The sequence below is a fragment of the Peromyscus leucopus genome, chromosome 8b, assembly GCF_004664715.2.
Source record: "Peromyscus leucopus breed LL Stock chromosome 8b, UCI_PerLeu_2.1, whole genome shotgun sequence".
Classification (NCBI taxonomy): domain Eukaryota; kingdom Metazoa; phylum Chordata; class Mammalia; order Rodentia; family Cricetidae; genus Peromyscus; species Peromyscus leucopus.
In genome coordinates this window covers 6,556,295-6,568,463 of record NC_051086.1, presented here as the reverse complement: position 1 = coordinate 6,568,463, position 12,169 = coordinate 6,556,295, and the positions used below count along the sequence as shown (strand labels likewise).

The following is a 12,169-nucleotide window of genomic DNA, read 5'->3' as shown; positions in this document are numbered from 1 at the left end:
TAGTGAGAAAAAGAGGAGAGAGAAAGAATAGAAAAAAGTGGATATATTCATGGCTTGTGTAATTATAAAATAATAGAAATCTCCGCTGGGAAGCCGTGGTTGCACACCTTTAATCCCGGCAGAGGCAGAGGCAGGTGGGTCTCTGTAGACTAGCCTGGTCTACAGATCCAGTGCCAGGACAGCCAGGGCTACACAGAGAAAACTTGTCTGGAAAAAAAACAAGAAAAAAAGAAAGGAAAGGAGAGAGGGAGGGAGGGAGGGAGGGAGGGAAGGAAGGAAGGAAGGAAGGAAGGAAGGAAGGAAGGAAGGAAATAATAATATAAAGCTTAAATGCCCCAAGTTAAGGAGCATGAATATGAGTTAAGAAAGAAAGTATGGGGAGCTGGGGAGATGGCTCAGTGGTTAAAAGCTGCTCTTCTAGAGGACCCAGGTTCAATCTCCAGCACCCACATGGAAGCTCACAACTGTCTGTAATTCACACAGACATACACATAGGCAAAACACCAATGCACTTAAAAATAAATCTTGGGGGGGGGGGAAGAAATAAAACTTAAAAAAATTAAGTCTGTTTATATTCTCCTCATACTTCTTGCTTTTTATTTCATTTTTATTCATGTATGTGTATGTGTGTGTATGTGTATGTGTGTGTATGTGTATGTGTGTATGTGTATGTATATGTGTGTATGTGTGTGTATGTATATATATGTATGTGTGTGTGTATGTGTGTATGTATATGCGTGTATGAGTGTGTGTGTGTGTGTGTGTGTGTGTGTGTGTGTGTGTGTGTGTGTGTATTCTGGAGGCTGGGCGACTGCCTCTTTTGTGTCCTCCTCCTTAGGAATGCTGTCACCTCCACTGAAAGAGCATTTCTCCTTGGTCTGGAGACCACCTATTAGGCTAGACTGGCTACCCAGCTGGCACCAGGGCTCCTCCTGACTAGATCTTCCCCGCTCTGCCCACCACAGCCAGGCATTTTTGTGTGGGTTCTGGGCCCAGGTCCTCTTGCTAGGCCAGCAAGCACCCCACCAACTGAGTCACCCCTCCAGACCCCAAGCGTTTACTTTTGTCTTCGGTTGTTTTTTTTTGCAGGGCTGATTTTTTTGTGGGACGCCGAGGATTGACTCCCCTGCCCTAAGCCCCACCCATCCCGGGACTGCAGAGGACAGCAAGCTTCCTTCCGGAGGGCAACCTCCAGAAAGGGGGACTCCAGGAGGAGCCTCAGAAAAACAGAAGGGCAAGTTCTCCACAGGCTGCAGCTATCAGAACCTGGTACCGGAAGCGGCCTGCCCTGGTGTTGTGGACTGCAGACTCCTGTACCAGCGTACTTTCCGAAAGGGGGAGTAAGAATCTGCAGTGACCTAGAATTCTGGGTGGCTCTTTTTGTTTTGTTTTTTTCAAGACAGGGTTTCTCTGTGTAGTTTTGGTGCCTGTCCTGGATCTCACTCTGTAGACCAGGCTGGCCTCGAACTCACAGAGATCCACCTGGCTCTGCCTCCCAAGTGCTGGGATTAAAGGCTGCAAAGGGCCACGTTTTGTTTCAGCACTGAGGATCCCTTCCCCCCCCCCACCTCCAGCTGGACTCAGATTCCCTGCCCAGTCCTGCTGACCGAACTAGAGAAGATTTGAAATCTAAACTCTCCAAAGCCCCTTTCCTACCTAGAAGACGACAGCATCCTCTGGTGAAAAACTTATAGAGGGCCGGGGCTGACGCTTCCCTAACACACAGCAGAGACCTGGGCTGCAGCTATCCATGCTTAAACAGCCCACTGCTGAAATCTTGGTCACTTCATCCCCAAGGCCTTGTCAGGTCTCTGCCAGTGAGGCCCCAGATCAGAGAAAGCCCAGGTTGGTGGAGCAAGCCCCACTGACTTCTAACTCCAGTGTTTCGGACCTGAGGTGGAGCCTTCTTCCTTTCAAGTGAGATCTGTTTGGTCTTGCATGGGTTTTTTTTTCTTTCTTTCTTCTTCTTAAATAAGACAAGGGTGTAATTTGCAGTTTTAAGGAGTAGCTAGCCTGGGTGTCCTGTGGCTCAGTGGTAGAGCACTCTCCTAGCCTATGCAAGGGGGGACCTCCATCCCCAGCACCTCCATGAAATAAAGGAAACAGGACAAACTCTTCAAAGGAGTGTTCTCAGCGGTGAAGGTTTTTATTTGCACGTGTATAACGCATTTCATATGCATCGATCCCTCGGACATTCTAGGAGGAAACATTCACATTTACCCTAACCTGAGTGGTCGTCCAGGACATCAACGGGTGATTTTCCCAGCCATTGACAAGGGCCATTCATACTTTTCTCATTTTCAGTAGTATTATTTTAATTGGCAAATCATAATTTCATATATGTAGAGAGTACAAGGGTACCATGTGATGCTTTGATAAGTGTGTACATGGAGGAACGATTAGATTAAGCTAATTAACATCCCCACTAGTCTGCCTAACTCTGATCTCTTATATTGGGACATTTGAGATTGACTCTTATTTTGAAAAATTTAATACATCACTCCTTAATTATAACATATTTGATTTGTGTAAAAACATTGTGCCTTACCATATAACCCATAATACACTCGTGATTATTAATGCTATACACTGAGCCACATTCACACGACTATGCAGCAGATCTCAAAATGCATTCCTCCCCTCTCCCATCCAAACACAGCCAGGTCCGACCCAGACCCGCCCCGCTTTCTGTCTGAAACCGGAGGTTAGAGAATAGTTCTCGGTGCGGAGTTTCGCAGGGGGGAGAAGCGGATGGGGTGCACAGGGCTCACGGGCCAGGTTCCCCACCAGCTCCTCCCGGCTCTTTAGTTCCCCGCAAGACCCAAAGTCAGGCAGGAGGCTCACTTCCGCAGCGGATCAGCAGAGGACCTACGAATTCTTCAAGAGGGAACGTCCTCTAAGAATCCCCTTCCTAGACACCTCGCCCGTCTGTCAGTCTAGGTGGGGGCGGAGAGGAAGGGTTTCCTTGCAGTGTTTGGAACCTGCCTTCACCCGGGGCTGGCGGAAGAATTACCCCAAACTTAGAAAGTTCGGCTCCCTACAAGTTCCCTCTCCGGATCCCTCTCCTCACCGCTGCTCTCCACTCTCTCTTCTCGCTCAATTTTCTCTCTCCCTTCCTTTCTGCCTCTCCATTTTACCATCTCCTTCCCTGCCACCACCACCCCTGGCCCTGGCTCCGCGGCTCCCCGGGTGCTCTGTGACCAGCAACCCCGCAGCAGGGTCGGAGCATCTGCTCCCCGGGGCGGCCCCTTACTAGCCGAGAGAGCCGGAGAGCGGAGAGCGAAAGACCAAGCAAAGAGAACGCGCTGGCTAGCACAAGACCCCGCGACCTCCCATTGAGGAAAATCTGTTGGTGCCGCTCTGCCTGCTGCTCTTCCCGGACCTTTGGGAGCTGAGGAAAGGTGGCTGCCACAGCCACGGAAACAGGAGGAGATGCCCATGAGGACCCAGCCCCAGGATGCTGAAGCCCAGAAAGCAAGAGGGCAGCTCAGGCGCTAGAGCGCCGCCAAAGCCACGTCTTCCTCTTGTGCAGGTCTGAGCCCCCAGGTACAATAGCCCTGTCTCCTGATCCGTCCCTTCTCTGAGCCCCTGGGAAAGACAGAGGAGCAGTGAGGGAAGATGCATGGATCAAAGCCTAAATCAGGAACACACACACACACACACACACACACACACACACACACACACACACACACACACATACACACACTTCCACAGCCTGGCTTCCAGGAGACTGGGGCAGGGGGATTAGGTCTAAGCTAGACCACACATCGAGGAACAGGTCCTCCGTTGTTGAGCCGCTGTTAGGCTCCCCAGTCAGTCAGCAGCATTTACTGAGCACCCGAAACCTGCCCAGAACTGTGTCAACTGAGCAGGGGTATCTACCCTCTGATGCCAAGGACTCAGCAGTGTTGTAGAGACAAAATGGCTCCTGATTCCCCCTCTACTCCCCACCCACATCTCCAGCTCTATTTCAGCCCGAAGTCATCTCAGGCACCACTCCGGAAAGTCTAAAGACGGATGTGGAGAGATGGCTCAGAGGTTTAGAGCAAGTACTGTTCCCAGCACCCACATTCGGGCGGCTCATAATCGCCTGTAACTCCAGCTGCAGGGAATCTAACACCCTCCTCTGTGGGCTTCTGTGACCCCCTACACTCATGTGCACACATAATTAAAAATGAAATTAATCATAAAAAAGAAAGAGAGCACAAAGGTTCAAAAGGGCCTCTGACTTTTCTTTGGCGACTTGCTGTTCGGAGCTCTGGAGATGGGAAAGAGAAACAAATACTCAGGTCAAATGAAGACATTCCAAGTAGAAAGACAGATCACCTGGGGTCACATCCTGCAGCAAGCCTGCACGCTTTTCTCCCATCAGGGAGAATATGCACAGAAAACCCTGCTGTCCGAGATGCCCTTCCGTTAATGCTCATAGTCTTCTGAAAAAGTGTGGCTATTGTCTCATTTTACAGATGAGAACATCAAGGCTCTGGAAGGGCAAACAGCCGTAGTCCCCACAAGACATTTCTGCCTGAGTATGAGAGTACCCACAAGACATTTCTGCCTGAGTATGGGTGTACCCACAAGACATTTCTGCCTGAGTATGAGAGTACCCACAAGACATTTCTGCCTGAGTATGGGTGTACCCACCAGACATTTCTGCCTGTCATTCCCAGACCTCATCCTCCCTCCTCTCAGGTTGATTTGCCTTCTAGAAGTTTCTTTCTGACCTTGGAGAATCCACTGACACTCCCTCTTCTATCTTCTCAGATGTGATGCCTAGGATAGAAATACGAAGATTAGGCTAGTCTCTAAGGACACCTATCATGGGTTCTTGGTGCTCAAAGCAGGTGAAGAAGCACATGACCTGTGTCCAGTCACAGTCTGCATTCCCCATGGCCCATGGTAAGTACTAACTAGGAACCAAAGCCCTACTGTGTGTGAATATCCCTTTTATAAATTTTAAAGTGCCATAAAACCTTTAAAAAGACAAACAGGAAAATGATAAAGTAATAATAATAATAATAACAGCATAAAATAAAATGTCAAAGGGTCACTAGCTAATAGAAAAACAGATTTCAAATGTCAGTAAGAAAAGAAGTAACGAGCCTAACAGTTAGAAGATGCAAATAAAAATATCAGTGGGTTACAGACACTTAAAAAATGATCAAAATAGCTTGGCAGTGGGGGTGCACACCTTTAATCCCAGAGGCAGGAGGATCTCTGAGTTTGAGGCCAGCCTGGTCTACAGTGTGAGTTCCAGGACAGCCAGGGATACACAGAGAAACCCTGTCTCAAAAGTAAAAGAAAATAATAATAATAATAATAATAATAATAATAATAATACAAAATTATCAAAATAAGACGGGTGTAGTGGTGCATGCCTTTAATCCCAGCACTCAGGACTCAGAGGCAGATGGATCTCTGAGTTCGAGGCCAGCCTGGCCTACAAAGCAAGTTCCAGGACAGTCAGAGATACACAGAGAAACCCTGTCTTAAAATAATAATAATAATAACAGAAAAATCATATGCTGTTTTTGCCTAATATTTGAAAAAAAAGTGTTTAAGAACTACCAACTTGCAGAAAGACTTATTAAACTATGCTCATATTTCACTCATATTCCAAGAGAAAGGGTTGAGAGTTTCTGTTTTTGTTTCTTTCTGACCTGCAGTCATCACAGATTTTTTAAATGCATGAGAACGTCTAAGACAGCTCAGCTCTCAGAGTGTGAAGGCACTTGCTGCTAAGCCTGGCTACCTGAGTTTGATTCCTGGGTCCACAAGGGGAGAGAACCAATTTCTGTACCTTGTCTTCTGACCCCCATCTGTGCGCTGCCATGGCATGCACACACAAAACAAATACATTTTAATTTTAAAAATTAAGAACTCATGGAATTTAGGAGCAGGGCATGGCTAGGTGGACTGTTGCTGGGGAGGCAGGCCTTCGATCCTGCCCTTACTACCAATCACAAGGAAAACAAAAAACAAAAACAACAACAACAACAAAACCAAAAAATCCAGCCTTGGGATTTGAAATCTGCTTAACTTGCTTGGTAGGATCTGACCCATCATCTATACCAAAAAGAAGGACTCAAGGTAATAAATTTAACAGATGGTTGAACAGCACCCGCCCTCCCCCCCCCCCCATTTAAGACAGAGGGAGGATGTTTTAGCAACTCTGAGGAAAGCAAACAGAGCTAGTCCTGGGTTCTGTCTTCAGGACTTTCTTGGGTTGCAGGCCATTGTCCAGAGCCCAAGAAGATATCACAGCCACAGACACCCCAGACACATGGCTAGTAGGGTCACAACTTCAAGGCCAGAAGAAGCATGGTCGCTGGACCAGAGAGTTGTTTTTTTTTTTTAAGGGGTAGGGTGGGGGTGTCCAATGCTATTAAGAGAGTTAAAAAAAAAAAAAAAAAAAAAAAAAAAAAAAACAGGAGCCAGGCTATGTGGGGTGGCACACGCCTACAAGTTTGAGGCAAGCCTGGTCTACATGCCAGTTCCATGCCAGTCAGAGTTATAGTAAGGCCTGTCTCAAAAACAAGCAAATGAAAATCAAACAACAGTAAAAAGGGCAGGGAGGAGCAGGGAAAAGAAGCTGACACCCGGCAGGCAGCAGCGCAGGCAGCAGGCGGCCAGCAGCAACTGTGATGTGATACAGTGCCGGGTCACAGCGGGGTGGTTATGCATGATGGTACAGAATCCAGAAAGCTGGAAGAACAGTATTTGAGGAAATACGTACGCTGAACATGATTTAAGCATTTGACAAACTGCGTATTAAAGCATTACATAATATACACAACTGTTATAATTACTGTACCAGATTTTTTAAAAGTTAAAATGGGCATTTTTTTGAATTAAATAAAAACACACTAATGAAAATAAAAGATAAAAGGTTTAGACAGGCACTTGGACAAATATATTCAAAAAGTCAATAAGCCTTTGAAAAAAGTCCTCGATTCTCTCTAGTCACTCAAGACAACCTCACCCCCGCCAAAACCGGCTTCAACTTTAGAAACTCATAGTGTACTCATAGCGTTGGCGGGCGGGCGGGAAGCTGCAAGCCTTGAATGCTGTCCGAATGAACAGAGTTCCGTTCAGCTGTGTGAGGGGGGAAACTGTTGAAAATCAACTCAAGCTGAGTCTGTGGACATGCTATGCCCCGGCAATGGCAATGCTACTCACGGATGTTTACACAATAGAAATGTGCGTGGAAGGCGGGTGCTAGAGTCCGTAGAACAAGCACCACAGTTTTGTGACATGCAAGAGACCCAGGCAGAACATGAATGGCACAGCTCACAAAATGTCCCTCATCTGAAATGCTTCCCACCAGAGTGACACAGGGCTTGGTTGCCTGGCTACTTGATTTCGGGATACTTGCCTAAGTACGGGTTAATAGTGAGACATCTCAGGGACAGAACTCCAGCGTCAACACAGAATCCGTTTGCTTCCCATACGCACAGCCTGAAAGTCATTTTACGCTGTCTGTTACTGTCCTTTTGATATGACTGGCACACATGAGCTCAGGTGTGTAGGTGCAGGGGCTGTTTCAGACGGAGGGCATTTGGGATTTTGGGATTTCAGTCAGGGATGTTCAGCCTGGAATATATTAATGAGAGCAGAAGGGAGTTGGTAGTACAGCCTGGCTAGATCTCGTGAGCAGACATTGCATACATGTTGTGAGACACGTAGTCTCCATCCTGTGTGCTTGGGTATACAATGAATCTCAAAAACAGATGAGAGTAATCTAGGTTGAGAGAGAGAGAGAGAGAGAGAGAGAGAGAGAGAGAGAGAGAGAGAGAGAGAGAGAGAGAGAGGGAGAATTGTGACTACTTGAGGAACGGTTCTGAGTGTTCTGTTTCTTAAGTCAGCCGGGTGGATTGAAGGCATGCCTGGAAGCAGAGGCAGGTGGATCTCTGTGAGTTTGAGGTCAGCCTGGTCTATAAAGCAAGTTCCAGAACAGCCAGGGCTGTTACACAGAGAAACCCTGTATCAAAAAACAAAAACAAAAAATCACGTGTTCATCACCTGTGTTCAGTTTGGGAAAATTCACAAATGGGTTCATTTTTACTTTATGCACGTTGTGTTGAAATAAAAAAAAAGCTTCCCGAGAACAAGCAGACTGCACAGCCACACTTCTGTGTTCAGAGAAGAGAGGGGCAGAACTGCTGGGCCTGGGAATGTTCTGGGGGTGGAAGAGGTGGAAGAGTGGGTCACAGGGATGAGGAGGAGCCAACGTTCTTATGCCTCCATCTCCCAGAAATGTTAGTCAGAGTTCTTCCCAGGGTCCCCTACCCCAACTCTCCTCCCATCCAGAGAGCTGTTCCCAATCTCCAACTTCCCATATTTTGTTAGGAGGAAAGATGCCCTTCAAGCAAGTGTTTCTTCAAACACTGTCCTACCTAACCGAGCGCTCTGTCTGCCTGGGGAAATGGCCGTCTGCAGGTCTGTCCAGAAGAGAAGGACCAGTCCATCAGAATAACACCAGAGGTCAGAGATGAAGGCCATGGGTCCCAAATCAGCTTGAGGTGCTCAAGTCTCAGTCGGTGGGGTTTCAACACAGCACAAAGGGCTCAGGACTGCACCAATCTTTTGCTCTTGCTAAGAATCAAGGTCAGCTAGGACTGGGATAATATGGGCAGGCCCACGGGGGAGCCGGCCAACATAAAGAGTAAGAAGATTCAGAAAGGCCTCTGCCTCAGCAGGAGGGAGAAGGGTGGTGTTTGCCCCGACTTTGTTTCCTTACAGAAACGGGCTATCTTAGGTAAATAAACCCTGATAAATGACAAGCCAAATTTTCCCAAGGCCTAGATTATCCTCAGGCTGTGTTTTGGTGGGTGGTCCTCTTTCAGCAGTTGGAGTAATCCAGAATGATCCTGGGCAATTGGAAGGGAGCAAGCCTGTACTGAAGCCAAGAAGTGATTTCCTGGGCAGTGTGTATGGATGTGAAATAAAGGAGGTTGGATATATACCTGAGATGGACAAGGCTGGTGGACACCAGTACTGACAGGACATCTGAGAACTTTTATTTTTCTAATTTTATTTTTCTTTATTAAAAAAGGGGGCGATAACAGCTGGCTGAATATGGGGGGGGGATGAAGGAAGGGAACATTAAGGGTGCTTAGATACCCAAGGAGGATTTGGGCCTACCATCCCATCAGGATGCCTAGAAACACTGGGGCACAGGTCGATGGCTGCAGAGACCTGGCCCAAAGATTCCACTAGAACTTACTACCTTAAGAAAAAAATGGCCAAGCTGTTGCTACTGGTCAAGGTGGTCACTTGTTTCCAAGGCTGGCCTTCCTTTGTTTGCTAAGGTCAGAAAGTAGTCCCACTCCTTTCTCTGCAGGCTGCAAGGGGAGCAGTTGAAGCGAAGGAGAATGGCCGGGTTTTGAGGCTCCCCTGATCCTTGGGGCTCAGGAACTGTCCTCTGCCCAACCAAATTCACCCGGCTGGCACTCTCTCAAATCCGGCGGCCACTTCGAAGGATGAGCCGGATTGATTATGCTCCACACAGACCAACAGCCAACACGCTGTTCTGCTGTTTCGGGACTAGCTCATAGGCCAGATTCACCGTGTTCTTGGTTAGAAAACAGACCAGATGCCCCCTTCTGAGTGACAGTGCACACCTCCGCGTCCCAGAACCTTCACCCGCATCTCCTTCAGCAGCATCTCCTCCCTATCCTCCGGGACCTCGAAGGACAACGGAGCCGAGGGGGCAGCGCGTGACCTCGAGCGGAAGGGCCCCCGTCTGGGTCCTAATGCGGGTGGCGTCTCTCTTGACAGGCAGCGTTTGGGGACAACAGCGGGGAAGGGAGATAAGATGACATACCAGAGCAGATTTGGTGTGTGCGCTGATACTCCTGGCCCGACAGGAAACTTGGAGCTATTTAAAAGACCCTATCGATTACTTTATCTTCCCTGGAGGAAAGCTTCTTGCCGAGAGACAAAAGATGTCCCTACCTAAAGATACAAGGCCACACAGCAGAGGGTTTGCACAGGCGACGTGCAAGTAGAGCTCTGAGAGCGCAAAGATGCGTTTACACGGGTCGGAAAATGACTCTGGGTGTCCCACACAGCCAGGCTGGAGGTAGAAGGATCGAGGGGCAGCGGGGCCACCTCACAGTCCCTGTAAGTTCTGCAAAAGTCCCCGCGCATGTTGTGCACACTAACTGGTGTGCCTCTGAGTCCCACTCGTTCTCCTCCCAAGTTTACAGGCTCCTTTTAAGGGCTTGAATGTCTGCAGCCGTCATGTGCATCCTGAAAGCGTGGCGTGTGACACTGCATTCGTTTAGCGTCTCCATCCCGCTTCTCGCCAACTCGCAGGCCGGCAGAATGCTGCGGCGCACTCTCCGGTGCCCAGTTGCTGCTGAAGCCTGAAGTTCCGAGCCCCGCCTGCGGACGCTCAGGGTGGACACTGATCGGACTCAACCGTCCGCAGTCAGGTCTTTTCCCGTGCGACACTTAGCCATCTACCGGTTTATAATCCGCTCGGCCCGCGTGGGAGAAAGCGGCGTTTCCTGCGGGACACCAGCGTACTTTAAGAATCTTAAGACACGACCTGTAAGGCAAGGACGATGCAGAAGAGAAAGGGCTACGATCCTAGGAAGCATCGAACATGTGGTGACCGGTCACTTACATACAGCCTGATTCCCGCCCACGGGAGACCCCCAGCAGTCCCTGAGGGAGGCGGAGGCTCCGGAGTTGCTGTCTGGGTTTCAACGGCAACAAGCCGGCACAAACTCTTCAACTCCGACCACAGCCCGCGGCGCCCTTGGAGCCCGGGTTCGCCGGCGGCGCTAGAAGTGAAAACCCACGCGTTTCCTGCAGCTACGAGTCCCTGATCTGAGCGCTCAAGCCCAAGAAGTCTTCAGAGACGCCTCCGGGAGCTCCAAGCCGCCGCACTAGCCTGGGTTGGCTCTAAAAAGCACCGTTTTCTCCTCGCTGCATCTTGAATCACTGCCCCACTCCAATGTCACCTGATTTTTCAAATTATCACCTCCTGAGACGGGATCCTGAGGGATCTCCAGAGCCTCCACCGCTGCGTGCTGTTGATGCTGTAGCAGTTTGCAGCGGTCAGGGCAGGTGGAAAACAGTGTTACAGGAGCTTGGAGCTGAGGAGAAAGAGGACTAAGATAAGGAAAACCGCTGCAGAGGTCGGGAAGCGGCTCCCATCAGATCCATCAAGTTGAAATCACAGCGAGTGAGTGACCAAAGAGAAACTTCGCTTTGGAAATATCTCCGCCAAATGCGCGAGAAAAAGTGCGCACAGAAAGATACAACAAATTTTGAGTGCCGGCAAAAATATAAAGGAGCCTGCAGAATTTCGAAAAAAAAAAACAAAAACCGCACATCCTACAATTTGACACATTTTCTATAAGCATACAAACGAATAAAATCTGCAGAGGATGCACTGCTTCAAGTCTGTGGCAGACCCTGGACCGACTAGCCGGAAGGGTTCATTAAAAATGTCAGCGTTTTCTATATTACTCTGGCCTTCCACGAGCTTTTCCACGTGCGCAGACTCACGGGACAGTATACTTACCACCCTGTTGATTGTATTCCAATTATCATGTCTCAATTAAATGGATCGCGGTCAACACTTGACCGGCATACAAGGCCCCTGAGTCCAGTTCCCAGCACTGGACAGAAACAAGTCGACTTTAAAAAATAAAAAAGCCTTGAATGAGGCGACTGGCATACTAATTCCTCTCTTTTCACATTTGTTGTTTGGTTTTTAAGATGAGGTAACTATTTTTAAAATAAAGATAGTCACCGGTCCGACTGTTTGTTTTATCTATTGCTAAGGAAACCAACCCAGCAGGAACATGGTACAGGCTTCCTCTGCGGGTGTAGGAAACAGCCCAGATTGTTCGTGCTCACAAAATTCTTTGGAAAGAGAGATGTTAACATTCCACTTTGGTTTCTTCATCTGGATATTTTTCTTTTCTTTTCTTTTCTTTTTTTTCTCATATGTTTAACCATAAGGAGAAGGACCTAAGATTTTTTTGGTGATTCTGTGTGGTGAGCATATCTTCTCTGGGAGCCTAGGACAGTGGTGCCGAGCAGCAGAAGGCTTGCAAACACTGTGGTCCGGCTTCTGCAGCTCAATCCGGCTCTAAGCAAAGGCAAAGAGGGAGCCGGTGAGAAAGTGGAATCTGAAAGTGGTGTT

At 48.4% G+C, this 12,169-nt stretch overlaps 1 long non-coding RNA gene across 1 annotated transcript; it reads left to right on the top strand.

Moving 5' to 3' along the window:
- Positions 1 to 4,678: 4,678 nt before the first annotated feature.
- Positions 4,679 to 11,778, top strand: LOC114709480. The gene is made up of 3 exons (XR_003736937.2): positions 4,679 to 4,902; positions 8,353 to 8,487; positions 9,347 to 11,778. It is a non-coding gene; the product is annotated as an uncharacterized LOC114709480 (long non-coding RNA).
- Positions 11,779 to 12,169: the final 391 nt, after the last annotated feature.